This window comes from Staurois parvus, unplaced genomic scaffold (genome assembly GCF_062004578.1).
Source record: "Staurois parvus isolate SC_StPar_1 unplaced genomic scaffold, SC_StPar_1.0 ptg000294l, whole genome shotgun sequence".
Classification (NCBI taxonomy): Eukaryota; Metazoa; Chordata; class Amphibia; order Anura; family Ranidae; genus Staurois; species Staurois parvus.
In genome coordinates this window covers 6,235,212-6,257,484 of record NW_028318090.1, presented here as the reverse complement: position 1 = coordinate 6,257,484, position 22,273 = coordinate 6,235,212, and positions in this window count along the sequence as shown.

The window sequence follows — 22,273 nt, the reverse complement described above, 5'->3', positions numbered from 1 at the left end:
GTGTGACAAGGCGACAAAACAATGGCACAATTGGGGGACATCGCTGTCAACAGAAAGTACCTGAACAAGGACCATCAAAACAGGATCACTGTGGGGTTTTTTTTTCAATAAAAGCTGCATATTTAAAAATATTGAAAATGACATTTAAATATGTAATATGTTAAACATATGAGATTTTACTACTTGGGTTTACATCAACATTATGTTTACATGTAATAAGAGGATAGATTTTCCAAGGTGGCATTCAATGGTTTGAAGTTTCTCTACTCATGTGGACAATGCTTGGGTACATTTGTTGCCCAAGTTTGATGTCTGTAGAGGTCACTGCAATCGATTTAGTTATTGGAGGTGTTCGATGAGTATCAAGGGCTCTGGACAGAGGTAGCCTTGAGTTTTGTAACCAAGGTTTCCGTGACTCATTTCTGGAGAAGAATGGATTTTGAAATCAGAAACTTGAAGCAAAGGAACACGCTTTTTTCAAACAAACCCCTTTTGCCAAAGCTTAAAATATGTCTTACTGGAATGTAACATTTTCTCTCTGTTTTTGTGTTTCATATTTGTTTGCATATTCCCACTAAACAATTTTGAGGAACAAATATGCCTTGTGCATAGATCAAACTGATGAACCACAAAAAGCCAAGTTTGGATGCTTCAAGAAAGAACACAAAGGCAAATGTTTGCAGACTCATCATACAGACCTCTATAAAATGGAACAATTTTATCTGCAGATAGTCACTGTGGTGCATTGTTTAACCACTTGAACTCTGGAAGGTTTTACTCCCTTCATTACCAGGGCAATTTTTTTGCTATTCAGCACTGTGCTACTTTAACTGGCAATTGCGTGGTCATACAACACTATACCCAAATTAAATTTATATAATTTTTTCACACAAATAGATCTTTCTTTGGTGGTATTTGATCACCAGTGTTTTTTTATTTGTTATTATATAAAAACAAACAACTATATTTTCTACTATCTGTTATAAAACATCCAATAAAAAAAATTGGGCAAAAAATCTAATTTCTTCATAAATTTAGTCCAGAATATATTCTGCTGCATGTTTTTGGTAAAAAAAAATCACAATATGTGTATATTAGTTGGTTTGTGTGAAAGTTATAACGTCTACAAACTGTGGTATATATACTGAAATTTATGCAACTATGACGCTAAACTGGTAATGGCGGTGATCAGCAACTTATAGTGGGACTGTAATAGTCCGATAGGCAATCTGGCACTAACAGACCCTTGCTGGGAGGTACACTAACTAACTAAATGACACTAATATCAATAGTGACACTAATACAGTGATTAGATAAAAAAAAACCTACCTTTGCTCCCAATTATTAACAACCCTCTCTTCCCACCGGGTTTAGATCAACCAAGGGCATTTTCTTGGTGGGTGGCCAATGGTTTTTCGCAGGTGCGACACTTTTTGACTTCTCTGTCCTTCCCCACTTGGAATTCTCTTCGGGAGTCACAGGATGTCCCTCTGGCGGAATTTTTTCGTTAACCTCAATTGCGGCATTGGCTGACCTCACTGCGGGGCACTTTCGTTTTCCTGTACCAGAAATCTGCCTTTGAACTGCTTTTCCAACAGCATCCGGGCCACCCAGGCCTTATTTCCCTTCTTTATGCAGCTTTGAATAGACATTTTATGTATACTTTTCTATCATATGTCGCTCAGTGGGAGTGAGACCCAATGTTCATTTAATACGACCACGCTGGAGGTGGCATACAAAGTATTGTTTCGTTGGTATTGGGTTCTGGCTCGTTTGACCCAGGTGAACTCTGTCTGCAGTGATCAATGCTTTCGGGGTTGTGGCCATCGTGGTGATGTATTGCATATCTGGTGGTCATGTCCGAGACTGTTTAGTTTTTGGTCTTGTGTGTTTGGCCTCCTTTTCACCTTGTTCCATCTCTCCATATGCCGGGATGCTCGGTATGCTTTGCTTCATTGTCCCATGCCAGGCCTCTTGGCTCACCAGCAGAACAATTACTCAGGCATGGAAGCGCCCGTTTGTCCCTCTTCAGGGAGTGCAGGACTGTATGATCACTATGATGCTCAATGAAACGATGTTGAGTATCTGTAACGACTCCCAACGGAAATTCTTGAAAATATGGGAGCTGTGGTTGCAATATGCCTATCCCATGCTCCCCCAGGCTAGTCTGGGGTTGTGATGTCGCTCGGTATTGGCGTTCTCAGATCCCTGCTCTTGGTCTTGTTATCTTTTTCCTTTTGTACTAATCTTTCCTTTTCTTTTTCTATTTGTTTGTGGTGTGGCAGTGGATAGCTGCCTTTAGTTTGAGTTACTGTTGGTGTTATACTAATGTTTTTGTCATTTATGATAGCCCCTGCCTGGGCGCACCTTTTGTTCTGTTGGTGTTACAGCACTGTTTTGTTTATTTTTTTATGTGCAATTGATAGCCCCTGTGTGGGCGTGCTTTGTTGCTCCTGTCTTAAACTGTTTATAAATTAATAAAAACATTGAAATACAAACAAAACAAAGAAATGTACGCTGTCACTGTACTAATGACACTGGCTGGGAAGGGGTTAACATCTAGGGACAAAGAGTTAACTGTTCGCCTAGCAAGTGTAATGTGTGTAATATGTGCTGCTTTTACTAACAGATCTGGCTGTTTTTTCTCCCCAGGGAGAGGAAACAGCCAGATCGTTGCTCTGTGTACAGAGCCTTGGGTTGTTTGTGCTGATTGGACACAGCTGATCAGCAGGTCTCAGCCATATATTACTGACCAGACCCTGCTGTCAAAATCATGGTGTGTCCAACCACAGGGCGGGTCCCAGTGCACGCCCCAGACCTGTAAGCAATCTTGCACATTTTACGTTGCTGAGCCTGCAGCTTCCGCTTGGTCACAGTAAATCAACTGTGACTGAGCAGCAAGTGGATAAAAAAGGTCTGGGACAATGAGAGCTACCAATGACACAAGGACCACTAGAATAGATCCTGGATGGTGGGTGTAAACTTGCATCTGTTAAACCCGCCTACCTCGGCAGGGATGTATTTAGGTTTCGTGCTGCCCTAGGCAACACAAAAATTGCCCCCCACAGAGAGACCCTGACACCGACCAACACCCCCCTCCCCCACGAACAGAGCCTGACATTGACCAAAAACACCCCAGCCCCCCCCCCCTCACCTGAGGGAGCCTTCCACTACCACTGCCCTCCATAGACTGGCAAGAGATATCACAGTTCCGGACATCCCCAGGAACAACCTGCAGTCTCTCTCAGATCCCACCTGGTCCCCGTGCTGTGTGTGTCCTTCTCCCTTTCCTTCTTTCAGGGGATGGGGCTGCCCCTCTAAAAAATGTTTCTGCCCCCCTGAAAAATGCCACCCTAGGCAAATGCCTTGTTTGCCTTGTGGTAAAAACACCCCTGTACCCTGAATCTGAAAACAAACAGAAGGGGATCCGTTCTCCTTAGTGTAGGTGGATCAGATCGTAGGCAGTTGGGTGTAAATGGACAGCGGAGTCCATTTAGACTGAGCCACCTATTGGACAGAGCGGGCTCTGTCTGTGTCCACTCTGCATAAACTGAGCAGACACGGATCTGTCATCCGCTCATTCTGCTCTGATCAGCAGGGGATCTGTGAGCTGATCTAACTTCAATACTTTCTGAGTTACTGACCAGGAACAATCATGCAGAATAAGAGCTCTTCACAGAAGAGCGACGAAAAACTCCTACACTGCAGAATTTTTCCAGGCCTGTGCTGTAGAAAGTATGAGAGTCTTCGGGTCATCATGGCAGAGAGATGTCAGCAATGGCTGCTTTCATACTTCCTCAATAAAAGTTTACTTTAAGCTTGTATATCATAGACTATGGTCACTCAGAAATCTGCCTCCCTCTGCTTCTAAAGGCTTTTACAGCTTAATTAGCAGAAAAGCACATAAGCTACTTATTACAGGTCTGTGAAGTCTCACAGGCTTGTAATCAATGACTGTGACTTTTACAGCTTTACAGTATGAAGAATGGTAAAGCCGTCTTAAAACAGAAGGTATCTGAATGTTTACAATACATTCCAAATCCAAAATACTAAGGGTATATTCGTAACAGATGCTGTGGGACTGCATTGGGCAGCCTTTCCACTACAGTCCCACCGCATGATAAGTCAAATTGCCTTTTGTCCAGTGTGCCCAATACACACCACTGCACTGTGGTGGTGCGCAGGCGATGCGCACTGAAAACAATTATTGCATGCTGTACTTTTTGTAACGCAGCACAGTGCAAACAATCCACCGCCTCACATCGCATAGCTGGCAGCTGAACCTAATGAAATGTCTCTGTGACATTTCAATAAAGTTCTTTAAAAAAAGTGAATAGTGTGATTTGCTGAGATTGGCACATTGGCACTGCAGCAATCCCGACAGACCGCACTGCATACCACCTGCTGCGTTGTAATGCAGCAGCAGCTGGTGTGAGTTAGCCCTAAGGGCTCTATTCCTCATTTTAGGATAGTAAGAGGATCCACTCAAATCAGTTCTTTTTTTTCCCCTTGAAGCATTGTGCATCCAGGTTTATGGCACAAATTAGGATTGAACTTTGTCTGTTCAAGCGTTTATTCTCCATGTAGGATTTGCTACAGCAAAAGTGACGTTTACGAAGAAAAAATAAATTGAACAGTTTAAATTGACAGAAAATGAAATTCATTGACAGCTTCTTTTTGTTTAAAAAAAAAAAAAAAAAAGCAAACAAACACCTATATTTTGGAGGACCTTTGGAGGGGTCCTGGTGTCTTTTTTCTTTTTAAATAGAAGACAAAAGGGAAATGTAATTTGCTAGCAGGGTTTAGGGGTGTGCTATGCACAAGGTTTAAGGTGTGCTTTGCACAGGGTGTTGGGTTGAGGAGTGGGCTAAGCACAGGGTGCAGGATTCAGGGCTGTGCAACACACAGAGTGCAAGATTCTAGGTGTGCTACACACAGGGTTCAAGGGTGCACTATGCACAGGATGCAGGGTTCCAGGTTGTGCTATGTACAGGGTTCAGGAGTGTGCCAATAAGGGTTCAGCAATGTGCTACACACAGGGTGCGGGGTTCAGGGGTATGTTTTGCACAGGTTACAGGGTTCAGGAGTGCGCTATACACAGGGTGCAGGGTTCAGGAGTGTGCTACACGCAGGGTGCAGGGTTTAGGGGTGTGCTACACACAGGGTGCAGGGTTTAGGGGTGTGCTACATGCAGGGTGCAGGGTTTAGGGGTGTGCTACACACAGGGTGCAGGGTTCAAGGATCAAGGGAGTGCTTTGCACAGGGTTCAGGGGTGCACTATGCACAGGTTACAGGGTTTGATCCTTTCCACAGCTTCCTTACCTATGTATCCTCCTTCCACATCTTACTTTCATCTCTCTTTAGCTCTGACCTCTGCCATCCCCCCATCTTTCACTGACCTCATTTTTACTTCCCCCTTAAAAGACCCACTATCTTCCAGTCTCCTACTTTTAGGAGAAGCACCTAGCCCAACCCAAGTACCTTCTTGCACACTCTAGGCAGCTCCACCTCTCTCACTTGGCCTGCGGTGAATTGTGGGAGCGTCAGCATCTGGGCAGCAGGGACAGATGAGGATCACAGATGGTGCAGCCTATCACTATGCCCCCCTCTCACCAATGACCACACTGTGCCTGGAGCATCTGCACCTCCCTTGTCCTGTCCTGTCCCTCCTGAGGGAGGGTTCTGTGGGAGCTACTGGGAGAGGAACACTATCACTTGTGAACAACTAAAGCCGGGCTTCTGTGTTCACAAGCTAGCTGCATTTAGATAGCTTTTTGTGTGCAATCACAAGATGGAATGGAGGTCCGATGGCTGACAATGTTACTAACAGGTCATCTGACACATCAACTTAATTTCTCCACTTCGATTTCAGGTTTAGTAACGAAGAGTGTAGCCAACTGCTGGTATACAGCAATATAAAGGTGGAGACATTGCTTTTTATTCTTTTCCCCCTCTACTGAGATACTGATGTTATGCTGTACCATCCTGCAGGCCAGCAGGGGGAGAGCTAAAACCAAGCAAGCCCATAGACCTCTATGTAGTGCTGAGAATCCTAGGAGTTGTGGTTCATGACATCAGCCAGTCATGTCATGGCTACAATATAATGGTTATGCTACAGTATAGATTCCAATATGTACTGTGCAGTAGGAGGAGTGGAGAGGGGATTCTTATTAATCTGCCCAGAAAAGCTCTTCATCTTGGCACCGAAGGAGTTAGAGAGAGAGAGCACCTCTGTCCGAATATTCTCCTGCTAGCTGGAGACCATAACTGCAGAGATCCGAGCCTGAGAATGGGAGTGAGGACATCTGAGGGCAGCAGAGCTCCACTCACCCTCTGTTTTCCACCGCTAATCACCGGTGGCTTCCAGGGAGAGACTGAAGTGGCCCCCCTTCTACAGTTAGATGTCACTGCTGCATCCCGGGAACTAGTGAGAAGGCTGTTTGCCTATTGCTGATACTGCTAGAAAGGCTGAGCCACTCAGAACAGAATACCAAGTGTACCCAATCCACACTGCACCCATGCTGCACTCTATGCTGCACTTATTTCAAACCTAGACTGCACCTATACCATCTCTAAATGACATTATAAACTGGGACTATCATAAAATGCATTGACACTCAATCATTGGCCCCAATGATAGCTGGTCAAAGGTCATTTCAATTGACTGCCTCTCCCATAATATTATTATTCTGCAAGCCCCATTTGTCCCCTTCCCCCAATGCTACCATCCTCGCTACTATGCTCCCTTTCTTTTGGAGAGTCCATACCCAGTCAGTCTATGACAAGCATCGCTGCCATAAATGCGTTCTGGCAGCAGTTCCAGCCCTCGGTAGATTTCACTCTACTACTTCCTCACTGCTGCACTTGGGATGGCCTTGTTGCTGTTTATGTTGATCTGGATGCCAAATGTCATCTTATGCCTAGTCCTTACTGTTAATCTTTTTGTATGCTAAATTGTGTTCTTACCATTGTTAATCCATGTTATGCTTGCCTAGTTACCAACTATATTGAGTGAAGCTACAAGTATCCCTTACTTAACGGCTGAGTTACGTTCCAGTAGATCGGTCGTTAAGCGAGCAGTTGTATTTAGTATGTACATTACAATATTCAGGACGAAGGAAACTCCAAATTGATGACTTTACTTTTATTTGCATAACTCTTACACAGTATGAAGTACTGTACTATACTGTAATGTATAACAGAACTTAAAACAACTGTACAGTAACTGCACTATACTGTACAACAATCAAAAATTGGGTGTACTGTCCCAAAAGAAAAAACAGTAAAGCTCTGTAAACAAGATGTACAGAATGGAAAAAAAAAGACATTGAAGATAACATTTTAGTTGCCGAGTCCTTCAAAGTCCTCATCAGTGTCATCATGACATGACATATGATTAGGAGATGTAGAAGGGGTAAGGGAGTCCTGGGTGTAGCTTGTGAGAAGAATCCTGTTATTGTGCTCTGTTTTGTCATTTTCTTTTTTTCTTCATAAATTTCATGATAGGATCGCAAAAGTTCACTCATTTGCCATTCAACTTTTGTGAACCGTTCAACATCTGGATCCATAGCCTCTAGTTCTAACATAGCTGCATTGACTTTTGAGAACACACTTGCTAATCGCTTTGCAGTGAACCTCTCTGATACTTCATCAATTCTGTCTTCTTCTAAATGTTCCTGTCCTTCCAATTCTATTAAATCTTCAGCACGCAGCTCTTCCTCAGTATATTCCACTAATTCTTCAATATATTTCACTTCAACCTCCAAATTAAGCACATTAGCAAGCTCCACAGCTGTTTCGTTTATGAGATTCACATATTCATCTTTGTCAAATGCTTCCGTATTGTGCACAAACTTTTTTAGGCATTTTTTCCATACGCCTCGCATACAGTTTTCCGTTACTCCTTCCCAAGCTGCTTCAATGTTTTTAATGCAGTCTAAAATGTTCTATGATTTACAGAAATCATGAAGGGTTACTTCATTGTTTTCTGTTGCTGCTATAGCTTTGGAAAAAGTTGTGCACAAACAGTGCACTTTGAAGGTAGCTATAGCCCCCTGGTCCATGGGCTGTAAGATAGCAGTTGTATTTTCTGGTAAATACACTACCTTTACTGCTCGGTGTAGCTCACCAAGATGCTGTGGGTGGCCTGCAGCATTATCAAGCAGGAGTAGAATTTTAAAAGGAATGCTCTTTTCTTCACAGTAACACTTCACCGGGGGTATAAAGTACAGTTGTGTTCAAAATAATAGCAGTGTGTTGAAAAAAGTGAATAAAGCTCAAAATCCTTCTAATAGCTTTTATTTTTATACACACAGATGCATTGGGAACACTACACATTCTATTCCAAATCAAAACATTAAGAAAAATTGAAGAAAAGTGAATATTAGACTGTTCTAAAAAATAGCAGTGTTTGTATTCTTCTTTACAAACTCAAACATTCACTATATAAACTGAAAAATGTTTGAAGATTTTGCTTTCCTTTGAATCACTTAATGAATATTTCGTTGTATAAGCACTGTTTCTGAGAACTGCTGTACATCTGTGTTGCATGGAGTCACCCAACTTCTGGCACTTGTGAACAGGTATTCCAGCCCAGGATGATTGGACTACATTCCACAGTTCTTCTCTATTTCTTGGTTTTGCCTCAGAAACTGTATTTTTGATGTCACCCCACAAGTTTTCTATTGGATTAAGATCCGGGGATTGGGCTGGCCACTCCATAACGCCAATCTTGTTGGTCTGGAACCAAGATGTTGCACGTTTACTGGTGTGTTTGGGGTCATCGTCTTGTTGGAACACCAATTTCAAGGGCATTTCCTCTTCAGCATAAGGCAGCATGACCTCTTCAAGTATTCTGATGTATTCAAACTGATCCATGATCCCTGGTATGCGATAAATAGGCCCAACACCGTAGTATGAGAAACATCCCCAGATCATGATGCTTGCGCAACCATGCTTCACTGTCTTCACAGTGTATTGTGGCTTGAATTCAGTGTTTGGGGGTCGTCTGACAAACTGTCTCCGGCCACTAGACCCAGAAAGAACAATCTTACTTTCATCAGCCCACAAAATGTTGCGCCATTTCTCTTTAGGCAAGTCAATGTGCTCTTTGGCAAATTGTAACATCTTCAGTACATGTCTTTTTTTCAACAGTGGGACTTTGGGCTTCTTGCAGATAGCTTGGCTTCACATAGGCGTCTTCTAATTGTAACAGTACTCACAGGTAACTTTAGACCTTCTTTGATCTTCCTGGAGCTGATTGTTGGCTGAGTCCTTGCCATTTTGGCTATTCTTCTATCCATTCGAATGGTAGTTTTTCGCTTTCTTCCACGTCTTTCAGGTTTTGGTTGCTATTTTAAAGCATTTGCGATCATTTTAGCTGAGCAGCCTATCATTTTCTGCACTTCTTTATATGTTTTCCCCTCTCCAATCAACTTTTTAATCAAGGTACGCTGTTCTTCTGAACAATGTCTGGAATGACCCATTTTCCTCAGAATGTCAGAGAGAAATGCACTGTAACCAGCATGTACAACATTTGCTGCCTTCCTTCCTTAAATAAGGGCAATAACTGCCACCTGTTTTTCAAAGAATGAATGACCTCACTAATAGAACTCCACACTGCTATTATTTTGAACATGCCCCTTTCAATTAGTGATTCAATTACACAGAATCAGCAGCATGCATGTCATGACTGTTGGGTCTGTTGGATTTCTATTACTCTGCTACACCTGCTAGTAAATTATTTGCCATGTAGAAATATCATTTCTACCAAAAACAGTGATTGATCAGGTTAGTGATGTCTGACTGCTATTATTTTGAACACAACTGTAGTTGCTGAACCAATCTTCAAATAAAGCTTGCATCATCCAGACCTTGTTATTAGCTCTATAGTAAACGGGCAGCGTCCGATTACTAATATGCTTTAATGCACGAGCGATAGATGAGGAAAGGCTTTAATTTGAACCCACTTTTCCTCCCAACAACAATGTGACTCTATCCTTAAAAACCTTAAAGCTGGGCATTGTTTCAGCTTCTTTGTGTATGTAGGACCTTTCAGGCATTTTCTTCCAAAAAAGGTCGGTTTCATCCACATTGAAGATTTGTTTTGGACAGTAGCTGCCTTCCTCTATGATTTTATTAAATTGGTCAATAAAAAGTTGTGCTGCTTCTACACCTGCACTTACCACCTCACTGCTGACCCTCCGATTATGCAGCTTGCACCTGTGACAAAAATGCTGAAACCATCCATGACTTTCTGTAAAGGTTTCCATTGATGATTCACCTTCACATGCCTTCAGAGTCTGGCTTGAATTATTGCAAAACTCATTGGCATTCTTTTTTTTATCTGGTAATCAAACCACATTGCCAATAATATTTCCCTTTCATAAATGAGGCCTGTCCGCTGCCTAGTTATTATGGTTTTAAAACCTATACTGTACATGTTTTCACTGCCTCTTTCAATTTGTCTTTATCCTTCAGGGTTTTTGAAATGGTTGAATGCACCAGATTTAAATCCTCTGCTATGGCATTAACTTTTTTACCAGCTTCAGTCTTTTATGATCTTCATTTTTAGTACAAGATCAATAGACTTCCTTTTTTTTCTTGCTGTTTCTCCTGCAGAATTCCTGCTTTTGTGTTTGGATGACATCTTGTGCTAAGAGGTACAGTACATAATAAAGTACATACAGAATAAGGTACCCAGATCTCACAACACTACTGTACTGTTCAAGAAAAAAAGTACATTTACTGTAATGTACAACGTCACACTACTGTACAGGTAACACATAGCTGCCAACATTTAAAAAAAAAAATTTCAGGGTCACTTTTTTCTGCTCTGCATCCAGCAAGCCATTGTAGGCGGAGAATGTATGGGCAGCACAGTGGCTAAATGGTTAGCACTTCCGCCTGGCAGTACTAGGGTCGCTGGTTCGAATCCCAACCCCAGCACATCCTGCCTGGAGTTTGCATGTTCTCCCTGTGACTGCGTGGGTTTCCTCCTGGTACTCTGGTTTCCTCCCACACTCCAAAGACATGCTGGTAGGTTAATTGGCTCCTGTCTATATTGGCCCTAGTATGTGAATGTATTAATGTAAGTTAGGGACCTTAGATTGTACACCCCTTGAGGGTTAGGGACTTATGTGAATGTATAATATATATGTAAAGTGCTGCATAAATTGACAGCGCTATATAAGTACCTGAAATAAATAATTAATTAGGGGTGGGAATTAATTTAAATGGGCATGGTTCTACAAGATGTATATCGTCAAACATGTAAGAGGGAATATTACACTGACCACCATTGGAAGGGGGATTTCTACACTGACCACCAATGTAAGCGGAAGTTTGCATATCAATTGAAATCTTAATGCACTACCTGAATTACTTATGAATTGACTTGCATACTGTACTCTAACAGAGCATGGCTGGGTAGAGGTGACAGTTTCAGGGACACAGAGCCTGCCAGGGACAGATGAGTAAAGAGTGGGATTGTCCCTGAAAATCAGGGACAGTTAGCAAGTATGGTACCCCTGGGCTGAACATCAGAGAAACAGAAATGCCTAGGGTGGCTAAGAATGGCAGGCAACACCATGCACATACTGTACAATACTCTCCATACAGTACATACTGAAGACATTACAGTACTCACTGAGAAATCTGTAGAATTTGCTGAGTAGAAAAAGCCACTAAAGAAGCCACCATAGACTGCACAGAAGCCACCATAGGCCACAAACAAGCCACCATAGGCCACACTGCCACTTCACAAGAAGATGCACCATAGGCCGCACTTCCGCTCAGTTTCTCCCTCATAAGTCCGAACAGCGGGTCGTAAGTCCGAGGAAAGGAAATTGAATCAGGTCGTAAGTCGGAGCTGAAAAAAAACGGTTGTAAGTGTGAAAATTTGTTAAACATGTAGGTTGTTAAGCGAGGGATACCTGTATATAAGTATGCCTTTACTACCTGGTTTGGTGCCTGTTCTTCCTGATATAGCACTATTACTGGGTACTAAGTGTGACGAATGCGGGATCACTGCCACCAGTATGCGACGATCCCACGGTCACCAATATGTGACGACCGCGGCGTCAGACCCCAGCCCTTCTCACTAAACTCGTGACCGAAGGACTAGCCAATCTAAAACCACAATGTCACGTGCGTAACAATGCCACACCCAGCTGCACCCTGCACAACGATTTTCCAGCTAATTGGACCACAAGCTATGTACTGGCAGCCTGAGCGATTTTTACTGGGTCAGGTTAATTACGCAATTAACGCTTCACACTGCCACCACCTCCTTTTTGTACAGAGAAAGAGGAAACTCAGCTATACCAGCAATAACATTATAATGATAAAGATAATCGTCTGCCTAACATGGTCACCGCAGGCCGGTTATACAGAGGGTTAAACAAACACAGTAGCACTCTTTTTAGAGGCAGGAATTCGTAAATTGCAATTAAGAGATATAGAAACAGTTCAACACTTTCAAAAGGGAAAGATTTATTACTGAAAGTCAAAAAGGGGTGCAATAAAAATATTTACAGAAAAAAAGATGTAACCAATATATATATAAATATACAGAGAACAACAGCACAGCAAAGAGATAACAGAGAGAGGTTAAAGGGTTAAAGTACTTGCCAAAGTCCTGGGTTAGCAGATCAAGTTTCAGAGTGAAAGGGTACGGGTCTCCCCAGGTGGTATTGATGTTAAATGGGAGAATTCTTCAACTTAGCTCTCTTAGGCCTGACAGCCCATTTTGTAGTTCCCTAGCAGGGGGTGTCTCTGAAGTCAAGGACCAATGCCCCATTTAGGGAGGGATCGTCGGGCAGAGGCCTAAACTAGAGCCAAAATCTCTCATAACTCATATTTTGCTCATAACTTTTCCTATGCACAAGCGACATTCCACCCGTGGATAGATTATTATGCAGCTGCCTCTGAGGAGTGGGTAGATATGAAATATGAAATACATATTTGAATGGTTCACGAGATCTACTTTTCTGCTTTCCTATGTATTCCAGTCAGGGAGTGTGGCCTACCAAACTGTTTCTCTCCTCGTGGCAAATCTGAAGATATACCTGGTTTTTATGTAAGTCTCTCATACTCCAAGATATGAGACATAGGGGAAAAATTGATTTTTAAAAAGGTTATCTGGTTTTCTGCTTCTCTGGAATGCCTTGAACTCCTGGGAAGGCTGCATTATCTTTTTATGAGGTGCTATATTTTACAGGTTCTTTGGACTGTGAGGCCCCAGCTCCCTTGAGGGTCCTATAGCTCATAGGCCCCCTGCTGGGCTCTGGCCAGTGACACTTTTAACACACACACACATGCTGCCATATGTCACTGTGCCTCTCAGAGAGGGAGGGGGAAAGTATGAGGGGAGAAAATGGAGATTCTTAACAAAATGGAGGACTGCGTCTGCCCCTGGTGTGTACGCTTGCGACTCTAAGTACTACTTTTATTGATTTCCTGGGATATTGTATGTTTGCACCTTCAACCTGGTGTGTCAGAGAAGCTGAGGTTTTTGAGAAGGTCGCGCAGTAGTGGCTCCTATGGAGGTATAGCTACAAGAGAACCCTGTTTTACTAAGAAAAGTTGTTGTGAAGGAAACAAAACTAGAGTAAGCTCACAAGAAATGCTTGATACTCAGCCAAACCTTTATGAAATCAGTTTTCTTTCTTGTGTCTTCTTAAAAATCAATTGAATCTTCTTGGAATACAATGTTTTCATCTTTTGCTGAATATTGTGGACAGTTTGATTCTCAGATCGCTGTTATAGGTTACATGAACATTGTACCAATGCACAGCGCTCCTGTATCACCCATAGTCAGTTCTGGGCTCGTGCCCCCCCACCTGTCCCTGATGAGTTGACTGACAATGGCTTAGAACTGGAGCCTCACTGTCAAAACTGCAGCTTACGTACCCTTTTACAGATGGGGGACATAGTTTGCGGCTGTATGTAACATTGATACACTACCCACCTACTTACTAAGGCCATGAAACAAGGCTGAATACAACAAAAAATATAAATTAATAATAATTTTTATGAAAACAAAATGCAATAGGCTTTTATAGTAGTGTGTTCGCAAATACTTTAACGCTGCCATTATTTTTTTTAGCAGAACTTTATTACCGTGAAATAACCCTGTGGATATGCCCCAACATTTTTTATAGGAATTACATTTCCAATTGTTCTGGATATTCTTGGAGTCAGTTAAAGGTGAGACTGGAGTGAACATAATCAATTGTCATAGATGTGGTCTGAGTCTGAAGAGATGAAATGTAGCTGGCTGAGATCCCAACACTGGGGCTGTAGATGCTAATGTGGAAATTTTTGAAGATACTATAGAATGCACAAGCCCCGATGACAGTGAAAGCAACAGTGACGACACATTTTGGTTTTGCCACGTGCAATAACCCTTTGACTATAAAAGATTTATTATATTGCAATAAAATTGATACATTGGCAAACTCCTTAATACACTGCTCAAAAAAATTAAAGGAACACTTTTTAATCAGAGTATAGCATCAAGTCAATTAAACTCCTGGAATATTGATCGGGTCAGTTAAGTAGCAGAGGGGGTTGTTAATCAGTTTCAGCTGCTTTGGTGTTAATTAAATTAACAACGGTTGCACTAAATGGACAACAATGAGACGACCCCCAAAACAGGAATGGTTTTACAGGTGGAGGCCACTGACATTTTTTTCCCTGCTCATCTTTTCTGATGGTTTTTCACTAAATTTTGCTTTTGGCTAGGGTCAGTGTCACCACTGGTAGCATGAGGTGATACCTGGACCCTACAGAGGTTGCACAGGCAGTTAAACTCCTCCAGGATGGAACATCAATACATGCCATTGTCAGAAGGTTTGCTGTGTCTCCCAGCACAGTCTCAAGAGCATTGAGAAAATTCCACGAGACATGAAATTTCTCTAGGGGAGCTGGACAGGGCCGCAGAGGGTCCTTAACCCATCAGCAGGGCTGGTATCTGCTCCTTAGTGCAAGGAGGAAAAGGATGAGCACTGCCAGAGCCCTACAAAATGACCTACAGCAGGCCACTGGTATGAATGTCTCTGATCAAACAAAGAGAAAAAGACTTCATGAGAGTGGCCTGAGGGCCCAACGTCCTCTAGTGGGCCTTGTGCTCACTGCCCGCCACCATAGAGCTCGAATGGCATTTGCCACTGAACACGAGAATTGGCAGATCCACCACTGGCGCCCTGTGTTTTTCACAGATGAGAGCAGGTTCACCCTGAGCACATGTGACAGACAGGAAAGGGTCTGGAGAAGCCATGGAGAACGTTATGCTGCCTGTAACATCGTTTAGCATGACTGTTTTGGTGGTGGGTCAGTGATGGCCTGGGGAGACATATCCATGGAGGATGCACAGACCTCTACAGGCTAGACAATGGCACCCTGACTGCCATTAGGTATCAGGATTAAATCCTTCGACCCATTGTTAGACCCTACGCTGGTGCAGTGGGGTCTGGGTTCCTCCTGGTGAATGGCCCCCACTCTCGCCTGACCTAAATCCAAGAACACCTCTGGGATATCATGTTTCAATCCATCCGACGCTGCCAGGTTGCAAGTCAGGCTGTCCAGGAGCTCAGTGATGCTCTGGTCCAGATCTGGGAGGAAATACCCCAAGATACTATCCGTTGTCTCATTATGAGCATGCCCTGATGTTGTCCTTTAATTTTTTTTGAGCAGTGTATATTAAATTTTACTGGAAAGCTTTTAGTGTGCTAACATATACTAGTATGATAACAGCATATAAGTGTAACTTCCTTTCGTTTTTTTTTTGGGGGGGGTCTGATTTGATTTTTGTCGGATATCTGATATAGGTTTTTGAGCTTAATAAAAAATATTATTTTGGTTAGTATAATGTTATTTATATGTTTTTAGTGTCCCTGCTGATCTTTGCATGCTTCCCTGCCCCCCCCCTTTCCCTTCTGGGTCTGACCACCATCGAGGTGTATGGGCTTAGCTGTTGCTAAATTTGGTATAGGCTGATACTGTATGTCTCTTGTAAATGGTGTCTCAACAACATACACCTGATACTATACGGTTCTTACAGTTCTTGTTATGTATATTTTATTTTGTAAATCTATAACTGTATATGTTCTATTTTTGATATGAAGGGTCAATTTTGCTTCGGTAATATAGTGTACATTAAGATATAGATGCTCTGTTGTTGCTGAGGTCTAATTATCAACCAGTGTAGTATGATATGATTTGTATGATATGATATTGACGCCGTTATCTGCATAGCAATAAGAGAAAATATGTAATGCTAGATATTCAGCCTATTTGTTTTAATGTTGTTATAATAAAACATGGGTTTTTGTTATATATATGCTTGTGTTGGTGCCTTAAATGTCCTGTACACTCACTATAGATTTTTCTTTGGTTATAGTATGTTAACAGCATACGTATTTAAAAAGAAAAAAAAAGCTATAATAAGAAAAGAAGATAACTAAGAAAATATTTCCATTACTCTACGCTAGTATATATATTACTATAATATATATTATATTTATAAATATATATATATATATACACACACACACACACACAATATATATACACATATATATATATATATATATATATATATACACACTGTATATAAATATAGTATTATTATATACTTACTATATATTATAGTTATATATACTTAAATTAATATAATATAGTAGATAGATCATAACAACAGTTTTATAGCAATTGCTTTTCTGGTAGTAGTAAAAAATACTGTATGTTATACTATTAAAAATACCCTTAAAAACTGCAAGTAACTGTTTTGCAAAAAAAAAACCATCGGAACATATCCCAGATTCCCAAGGTAATTTTTTAAATATTTGTCAGAGCTTCATCAGCAAAGCACAGTATTAATTAAAAAGATGCTGTGATTGGGTGTACAAACGGTGTTAAAGAGGAACTACACTGTATCTCAGCACCACAACAAAAAATGATATTTAATTCATTTTTAATATTCAAAGTAAACTCCCCCATCCATTCACATCTCCATGTTTTATTTTGCTGAGAAATCACTTTGAAAAACACCTCCTAGCATTTTTGTCCGAGGCCATCTTGAATAAGGGCAGATGCTTCTTGTACCATTTACTTCCTGGAATCCTTCTACCCTTAGCTCATGCAGGCAGCCAGGAGGGTGCGCTTGGCTGAGAAAACCCCTCCTCTTCTCCCGAAGACTCCTGGGATGTATGACATAATTTGCCTAGGCCTGGAAACCAAGAAATAACGGAAGAAATGTTAAAAAAGAAGGTTTACAACTTATAAATATAATATGTCTTCCTATCTATTTACTAATATTAGCAGCATAAGGAATACAAATATGTTGATTGTGAGGATGAAGTTCAACTTTAGCAATATAGCATCCAACCTGCCCCCTACAGAACACCATTCTTTATTCGACTGTCGCTTACATAGGGTTACATAGGGTTCATCATGCCATATCAGCACATCAAGTCTGATTCCCACTCCATCTACCTTTTATTATGCCGCCTCTACTCCTCCTTTTTATATAAAGGTAAAGAAATTAGATTTTGAGAACAGAGGATAGTAATATTACTATCCTCTGTTCTCAAAATCTAATTTCCTTACCTCTCTGCTCCATCCCAAAGCCTATACATATCACCCTCACTTCTACCATCTCCCTACTACTGTTCTCATGACCTCCTGCTAATACTTTACTCACCTGCTGACCCAAACACCAGGACTGGAAGGAATGTGCACTAATATACATCCTGCACCCATCCTGAACCCTAGTCCTCCAGTATCTCACCCCCACACCAGGAACCCTCCTTCCTCCAGGAATAGCTGCAATCCATTCAATTTAATCTCAATCTCCATGCTCCTAAAAACCACCCTCCCTTTTTCATTTGCACTCTGGAATGCCCACTCTGCCTGTAATAAACTCACCTCTGCCCATGACCTTTTTTTTCTCCCACTAGCTTAACCTACTAGCAATTACAGAAACCTGGCTTCAAGCATTAGATTCTACGTCTCCTGCAGCACTTTTCTATGGAGGCCTTCTCTGGATCTACTCACCCAGACCCAGTGGTCGGGAAGGAGGTGGAGTTGGTTTGCTTCTAAGCACCTTTCAAGTCACCCCTCCCTCTTTATCCTTCTCTTCTTTTTAGACTCACTGCATTCTGCTTTTTTCTCCCATTTCTCTGAGGATTGCAGTGATGTATTGCCTCCTGAACCAGTGTCGCACTTTCTTGATAACTTCTCTGCTTGGCTACCCTATTTTCTCTCCTCTGGGAGATTTTAACATCCCCATTAATGTGAACAACTCAACTACATCCCAACTCTTCAACCTAACCTCATCTTTTGCCTTAACACAATGAACACAGTCTTCCACTCTGATGGGAATACACTCATTTTTCCCACCTTTGCACTCCCTACAATATCACAAACACCCTCTTTCCTCTCTCTGATCACAATCTCATCACCCTCACAGTGTCCTCATCTTCAAATACTTTTCCCTCCAAGCAGCAAACAATTACCTACAGAAACCTTCACAAGTTTAAACCCTCTCTTTTCCACTCTGCAACTGACCGCCTCCATCACAGAATCACCCCCCTGTCCTGTCCTGATCTGGCCACTTCTGTCTACAACAGTTCGCTTTCATCCACACTAGACTGACTTTCTCCGCTAACTATACGAAGCATCAGGCCCCGACCATTACAACCTTGGCAGACTGATGACACCAGAAATCTTAAGAGACATAGTGCACTGGAGCGATTGTGGCATAAAACCAAATCCCAGCAAGCATTCACCCTATATAAATCTGCTTTCTTAAAATACAGTTCACCTCTCCATGCTGCCAAATACACCTACTTTGTCACTCTTATTAATACCTTGTCATCTAGTCTTCGTCATCTCTTCTCTACTTTGTCATCTCTTCTCTAGGCATAAAAGCATGGGCCGAGACAGGTCCTCTTTATAGAGAGATCTGGGGTTTCATTAGACCCCAACTCTCCTCTGACCTCCAATGCAGCGGACAAAAAACGGTCTGATCAGCTGCTTTTCTGGTCACCACTTCAACCCGAAGACATCATATGACGTCCTATAGACGGGAAGCGGTTAAAGGAATAATATCTGCCTAGAGTTCTACTTTCAGATGCATGTTTATGCATGTGTTTACTGGGTGAGCATATTTGTCATATGCAAATACTGTTTGTAAAAGAATGTGTGGCTTCAGATGAAGAGGTAACAGGTTAATGCACAACGTATGAGCGCAAACCGTTGTGTTATGCTGGACAGCTTTTAGGATGTAATGGAATATTTGGATTGAAGCATTGCCTAAGGAACACATTTGTTCCATTTTTTCCCTCCTCTCTTACATCTAGAGCAAAATAAGACATCTGACTGTTTTCTTATTTCACCGAGGTCAGTGGAAAAGGGCATCTGACAGAGTGAGATACAATCTTGTCCACTTCCAGTATCCTGCAAAACAAATTGTTTGCAGAGAGGCCTCTTTCAGTTTAGCCCTGTAGCAATGAAAGCGAGCGTGCAAAGAAAAACTCCAGCGAGGCAGACACATGAATCTCACCCAATAAATGAGTTAAAGCGGTGTTACACATAAAAAAATCTTTACATGGAAAGGATTGCAGGACATATTAAAAAAAAAAAAGCTTGTACCAACAGAAATTAGCCGCTCTTTGTAAATACAGACATTTCAATCGCCCCAGTTATGGTGAGTTGGGTGAAAAGGGGCTAAACAGCTTTAGGGTACAAGACTCTTTATTTCAGTTTACACCTATCAGCCCTATGTTATGACCACTGACAGGTAACATGACTAGTGTAGAAGAGATGTGTTGGCAAATGCTAAAGCACTAAACCATACTAACCCAACTTTCTCGAAAACCCCTTCCCCCAAACACTCCCTCTACCAATAAAGGAGACCACACATCGTTGGAGTAAAAAATGGCCTTCACGGCCTTTTAACAATTCAACTTAACTCACAGAAACATTCCTTAAAACAGAAACATACATAAACCTACAAAATGAGTTGTTGGTCTAGGAAAGCAACAAAACAATATTGATCTCCCCCTGCGGAACCTTAACCTTAATGTTCCTAGTAGGCCTCCAGCCGCAAGGCACCGACTCGGAGACAAAGACAAACCTTCCGCAGTGTAGAACCTCCATCTTCCAGTTAAACCTCGGTTAACTGGAATGCACCCAGGCACACCATACCACAGATGGGTCCTGTCAGGAGTCGCCGCGGCATGGGGCGTGGCGCAGGCACAGTGTGCCGACTCGCACTGGTGTGCGGGCACTAGGTCCTGGCTGGCCGCGGTGGAGACGGAACTCGTGCATGCGCACTCGGGACCGTGGGTGCGCGCCTGGCACCAATGACAGCGCAGGGCACGGTATTTAAATCCGCTCTGCACTGACACTGGCTGCCGTTTGGTCTATCCTGTGTTCCTGCTCCTGTATCCTTTGCTATTTGATCGTTGCTGACCCAGATTGTTTCTGACCATGCTGCATTCTCTCGCTCTGACCCCTGGTTTGCTTGACCTCTCTCTTGGATGCCCCTCACTGGATCTGACCTCCTGTTACTGACCCGGCGTGTGACCCAACCATTCTCTGCCTGCTGCCTTGTACCACGCTTCTGCTCAGCCATCCATCCGTCCTGCACGGGCCCATCCGCCCCTTCACATCAGGCTCTTATCCTGCAGATACCTCTGGCGGATCCCTCTACTATGGGTGGGTGTACTCAGGGGCCGCGACCTGGTCTCTGTCTGCTCCAAGTCCATCCCCACCATCAGGGGCCCTGGTGAACAAGCAGACTAGGACTTAGACTCCGCGCTCTGGGGAATCCTATTCCATGGATTGCTAGAGGTACCGCCAGGTGGTTCATTACAGGTCCCAACCATACACATTTTCTTCAAACAATTTGCCACCCCCCAAGACCAACAATTGCCCCCAAAATGAAACAAATCAAGCATGAAAAGACCCCACCCCCGCAAAAAAAAACCCCAGGGGAGGGCGGGTGGTAAGTTTCCTCTTCAGCTGCTATACCAGCACTGAATCGTCCAACCCCCCAAAACTCCCCCAAAATCATCAATGATCCCACCCTGTGCTACTATAAGTAACAGGTAACCTTCCTGTTTTAACCCTTCCCCTTTAACTTAACCCCTTCCTGTCTTTCTTTCTCCTCTTCACCTAGTCATGTCTGCCCTGTGCTATTCTTCTCTTTCATTTCTTTTCGCTACGGGCACCACTTGAATGACATGAATTATCTTGTTACAATGGTATCTGAAAGTGGGTGGGATATATTAGGCAGCAATTGAACATGCTGTCCCTGAAGATGAGGTGTTAAAAGCAGAAAAAATAGGCAAGTGTAAAAACTTGGAAGACTTTGACAAAGTCCAAATTGTAATGGATAGGCAACTGGGTCAGAGCAACTCCAAAACTGCAGCTCTTGTGGGATGTTCTCAGTCTTCAGTGGTTAGGACCTACCAAAAGTGGTCCAAGGAAAGAAAACGGCCAAATCGGGGACAGGGTCATGGGTGGCCAACATTCATTGATGTACAGTGCCTTGAAAAAGTATTTATATCCCTTGAAATTTTCCACATTTTGTCATGTTACAACCAAAAACATAAATGTATTATATTGGCATTTTATGTGATAGACCAACACAAAGTGGCACATAATTGTGAAGTGGAAGAAAAATGATAAATGGTTTTCAACATTTTTTACAAATAAATCTGTGAATAGTGTGGCATACCACATGTTGAAAACCATTTATCATTTTTCTTCCACTTCACAATTATGTGCCACTTTGTGTTGGTCTATCACATAAAATCCCAATAAAATACATTTCCGTTTTTGGTTGTAACATACAAAATGTGGAAAATTTTAAGGGGTATGAATACTTTTTCAAGGAACTATACGTGTTGAGCAAAAGCTGGCTAATGTAGTTGGATGCAATGGAAGAGCTACTGTAGCTCAAATTGCTGAAAAAGTTAATGTCGGTTCCAATAGAAAGGTGGCAGAACACACAGTGTATCAGAGGTTGTTGAGCATGGAGTTGCTTAGCCATAGACCAGTCAAGGTGCCAATGCTGACCCATGTTGAAAGCCGAAAGCGTCTACAAGGAAGCTGCTTAGGATGCAGGGGGCTTCGTACAGAGGGATTAGAACACTTGTCAGTTTTTATTGCTGTCTGTGTGACTGTTAGGGAGATACACTCTCTCTATTTTTCCTTTTTACTTGTATGTGAAAGTGAAAGTAAAAGAAAAACCCACATTTTG